The sequence below is a fragment of the Lynx canadensis genome, chromosome C1, assembly GCF_007474595.2.
Source record: "Lynx canadensis isolate LIC74 chromosome C1, mLynCan4.pri.v2, whole genome shotgun sequence".
NCBI lineage: Eukaryota > Metazoa > Chordata > Mammalia > Carnivora > Felidae > Lynx > Lynx canadensis.
Window position 1 is genome coordinate 102385098 of NC_044310.1, and position 5327 is coordinate 102390424.

Sequence of the window (5327 nt, forward strand, 5' to 3'; positions counted from 1 at the left end):
TGTTGTACTTTCCTATCTTCTTACAGCAATTTGTACTCTTTACTTCTCAAACATGGCCTTATTATTGCTCATTTCTTGGCAAAATATTGAATAAGACATAGTATTCGATGGATGACAATAGGAGGGGAAGAAACAAAGACAATCAAGTTCATATAGATGCCAAATTCACTTATTGGGGAATAGTCATTTAACGCTAGATAATGAGGACGAGGGTGGGATACAAATCAGAACTAGATATATTTCTTGCCCTCTAGAAGCGTACTTTCTAGAACAGTTGCTCCAAACTCTTTTCATCATGCCACTCCATCAAACATAATAATAATAATAATAGTCAAATACACATTCCCAACAATTGCATATTCATTATAAATTATTTAAACTCTATTGTACTCATTTTTAAATACTGGTAAAGCTTAATTGTCTTAGTACCTTAGATTAAAGAATAATAAAAACAGGTATTCACATGTTTTCTTCCCACACCTCAGTATATCATCTTTGGCACCCCTGTGGGCACTGTTCCAACAGGAGAACCAGACAGACACCTCAAAATCCACAGATACAATACAAAGGAGTGTGAAGAGGGCTGTGATATCTGAGTAAGCAGGGGATTCTCAGCGCATCACAGAAGCATTGCAAAAGGAAAGAAAAGCTGAGAATATTCAAGGGCTTCTGATGTAGCTCCTGAGCCCAGCTTGGGCCAGGGATTAGTCCAGGCTTCAGCTCCGTGGCTGGCGTTCGGGCAAAGACACCTCAATAAACAGGCTGCACATGACAGCCTCCATCACCCCCAAAGCATCCATTTCCCGGCAGCCCAGGCAGGTGAGGGCTTAATAAAAACACGTCACCCCATGATGCTACGGACAAACATGTCTGACACACGGCCCAGAGCCACCTCTAACTGTCTACGCTGTCAACAGTGGAGCAGCAAGTGCCCTGGGTGTGGAGCCAGGCCACTGAGCTGGATCCCGGCTCTCTTCCCAACCGATTGTATGACTACTGTCCTTCAGCTGCTCTGAGCCTCAGCTTTCTCATCTGTAAAAAGGAATCATACATGCCTTCTAGGGTGTTAGCAATTTCTAGCATTTGTTGGGTTTTTCACTGTGTATTGCATGCATCATCTCATGAAATCCTCCTGACAACAGGATGAAGCAGGGGCTGTGGTCGTTCCCATTTTGCAGGTGTGGAAACTAAGCCCATGCCCTACCCCCTCTGCTCGCTGCTGACCTCACAACGCTGCCGCAGGGGGCGGGGGCAAATAGGTAAGAGGAACTGAGGCACACACAAGGTATCATTATACCTAGTGTAAGATTTCATCATCGTCCTCAAGTCTAAATTCAAAATACGCTTTTCTATACAGCCCTGAAGGTCAACAAAGTAGGATTTGGTTGGAAAGAAAAGGTGGAGAAAGAGAACTTTCAAGTTAACCTTATCTTGGGTCTCCTACAACAGTGTGTGAATCTGGAAAGAGCCCTGGGTGAAGCATAGGGAGACCAGTTGCACCCCACGCTTACGCTCCGAATTTGGACACGTCATTTAAGCTGCGTTTACTCATCGCTCGGGGGTCCTAATAAATGAGCCCAACAGGGCCTTGCTGTTGACTCTTCCCAAACTCCAGTCTCAAAACACGCTGCAGTCTGGACTCCTCCTGCTCCCTGGGGACAGCTCCGGGGAGAGGCCAGAGGACAGGGAGGCACTGCTGGGGTCAGCTGGGGGCTCGCTCAAACAAGGCCATGTGGGGGCAACAGCGACGGTGGGTGGGGACTCCGGCCAGAGCTCGGGAGGGCCGGGCCGGTAATTATAAGGAAACATCGCAGAGAAAGTTTCTGTTGTGGCTGTTCCCTCTGTTTACTTTGGGCCGTTCTGTCATTTTTTAACTGACCCTTCCCAGATGAGATCTTCAGTGTTCAGCTGGGTAAAGTCAGAGCCTTGCAACCGATGGGGTATTTGAATCCTCTGCGGCTCGGTTGTTGGAGGGAGGCCAGGGCAGCTGACCCCCCGCTCCCCCCCCCACCCCAGCTTCAGGGAAGTGAAGCCAGGGCCGCAAACTTGCTGACAGTGGCCCGCGGCCTGCAAACCCAAACATCCTCCTCTCCTCCGCCTCAGGGTGGCCACCAGAAGAAAACAAAACCGCCTGCTTTCCAGAGCAGGGAGTCTCCAGCCATCCCCCCTCCCTTGGCCCTGCTCGGCTCCTGGCCACGCGGGTGCAAGGTTACAGTTACAAGTCCAGAACTGCTGATGTCTACTTTCTGGTTGTTGCTTTAAAACACACACACACACACACGCACACATTCACCAAAAACCACACACTTTCCTTCATGGCTTAAAGCTTCACATAGTGGATTCAGACTCAAAGGTGCATATTTGCTTTGCTTTGCTTTTCGTGTTTTCTTAAGTTTGAACAATATGAATGTGGCTGTTGAAGAGTCAGAGAGAAGGAAATCTCGTCTGCCTAGAACTTTTCCTAAACTTTCCAGTTTCTTTTGGACTCTTAAAACCAAGGAATAGAGTCTTTTATGCCTAAGATTAGAAACATCTGGCCATGGCATTTGAGTCAGGCTGGGCTGAAGCAGGGCAAAGCCAGGTGGATGGCCTGCCTATCTGAATTGTGGAATTTTAAGCATCTATAGGACTAAAAGTTACTAAATTTAATGTCTTTGTTTTACAGATAAGGAAACAGGGCGAGAGAGGTTAGGATTTGCTTAATATCACATCTTGAAAGTGTTAGAGGTGAAGCCAGAACCCAGGAGGCAATTGGAAGAACCTTGCTCCCACCCACCATTCTTTACATATAGCCACACATTGGGAGTGAAAGAAAACAGAAAGAAAATGGTCTTTTTAAAAAACAATTTTTTAAATGTTTTTATTTAATTTTAATTTTATTTAATTTTCCAGGCTCCGAGCTGTCAGCACAGAGCCCGACCCAGGGCTCGAACCCGCGAGCTGTGAGATCATGACCTGAGCCGAAGTCGGACGCTTAACCGACTGATCCCCCAGGCACCCCTGTTTATAAATATTCTTAAGCACTCTAACACACCAACCACTGCCACTTTTGCATGCTTCCACTGTTTTTATCCACTGGCTCTGTATTCTTCCTCAGGAGAAGAGGGGGACTCCGTGTTCAGAAAGCACCAACTAGGTGGCAGGTCTTCACTCCCTTTTTTTCCGTTGACTTTTCCCAACAATACTTTGAGGGGGGTGCCCTGAAGATAGCAATTTTGAATAGGATGGGGAGAGAAGGAAAGCCTCGTCTGTGACATTTGAGCGGATCTGAGGGTGGTGGGGGAACAAGCCAAATGGATTGTGGGAGAAGAGGGAAGGGGGAGTTCCAAGTCACAGAGGCAGGAGAAGGCCTGGTGTGTTCAAGACCAGTCGGGAGGCCTGTACGGCCAGCGTGGAGTGTGCAGGAAGGAAAGCGGCAGCAGAAGAAGTCATAGGGGGATGGGGGCCAGCGAGGGAGGGCCTGAGACCAGCAAAAACATCAGCTTTTCATCTGAATGAGAGGGCAGCTGTGGAAGCTTTTGAGTAGAGGATTGATACGTTTTTCATTTTCTAAAGGGGCCCTGTGACTCCTGTGTTGAGAGTGGACGAGGGGCCGGGGAGCAAGGTGAAAGCAGAAAGACCTGCCAGAGGCCACTGCGATAATTCAGGTGAGAGATGAGGGGAACTGGCCCCGGGGTGGTGGGCAGATGAGGGGACCTGGCCCCGGGGTGGTGGACGGATGAGGGGACCTGGCCCCGGGGGTGGTGGACACATGAGGAGACCTGGCCCTGGCGGTGGTGGACAGATGAGGGGACCTGGCCCTGGCGGTGGTGGACAGATGAGGGGACCTGGCCCCGGGGGTGGTGGACACATGAGGGGACCTGGCCCCAGGTTGGTGGGCAGATGAGGGGACCTGGCCCCGGGGGTGGTGGACAGATGAGGGGACCTGGCCCCAGGTTGGTGGGCAGATGAGGGGACCTGGCCCCGGGGGTGGTGGACAGATGAGGGGACCTGGCCCCGGGGTGATGGACACATGAGGGGACCTGTCCCCGGGGGTGGTGGACAGATGAGGGGACCTGGCCCCAGGTTGGTGGGCAGATGAGGGGACCTGGCCCCGGGGTGGTGGGCAGATGAGGGGACCTGGCCCCGGGGGTGGTGGGCAGATGAAGGGACCTGGCCCCGGGGATGGTGGACACATGAGGGGACCTGGCCCTGGCGGTGGTGGACAGATGAGGGGACCTGGCCCCGGGGGTGGTGGACAGATGAGGGGACCTGGCCCCGGGGGTGGTGGACACATGAGGGGACCTGGCCCCAGGTTGGTGGGCAGATGAGGGGACCTGGCTCCGGGGGTGGTGGACAGATGAGGGGACCTGGCCCCAGGTTGGTGGGCAGATGAGGGGACCTGGCCCCGGGGGTGGTGGACAGATGAGGGGACCTGGCCCCGGGGTGATGGACACATGAGGGGACCTGTCCCCGGGGGTGGTGGACAGATGAGGGGACCTGGCCCCAGGTTGGTGGGCAGATGAGGGGACCTGGCCCCGGGGTGGTGGGCAGATGAGGGGACCTGGCCCCGGGGGTGGTGGGCAGATGAAGGGACCTGGCCCCGGGGATGGTGGACACATGAGGGGACCTGGCCCTGGCGGTGGTGGACAGATGAGGGGACCTGGCCCCGGGGGTGGTGGACAGATGAGGGGACCTGGCCCCGGGGGTGGTGGACACATGAGGGGACCTGGCCCTGGCGGTGGTGGACAGATGAGGGGACCTGTCCCCGGGGGTGGTGGACAGATGAGGGGACCTGGCCCCAGGTTGGTGGGCAGATGAGGGGACCTGGCCCCGGGGGTGGTGGACAGATGAGGGGACCTGGCCCCGGGGTGATGGACACATGAGGGGACCTGTCCCCGGGGGTGGTGGACAGATGAGGGGACCTGGCCCCAGGTTGGTGGGCAGATGAGGGGACCTGGCCCCGGGGTGGTGGGCAGATGAGGGGACCTGGCCCCGGGGGTGGTGGGCAGATGAAGGGACCTGGCCCCAGGGATGGTGGACACATGAGGGGACCTGGCCCTGGCGGTGGTGGACAGATGAGGGGACCTGGCCCCGGGGGTGGTGGACAGATGAGGGGACCTGGCCCCAGGTTGGTGGGCAGATGAGGGGACCTGGCCCCGGGGGTGGTGGACAGATGAGGGGACCTGGCCCCAGGGTGATGGACACATGAGGGGACCTGTCCCCGGGGGTGGTGGACAGATGAGGGGACCTGGCCCCAGGTTGGTGGGCAGATGAGGGGACCTGGCCCCGGGGTGGTGGGCAGATGAGGGGACCTGGCCCCGGGGGTGGTGGGCAGATGAAGGGAC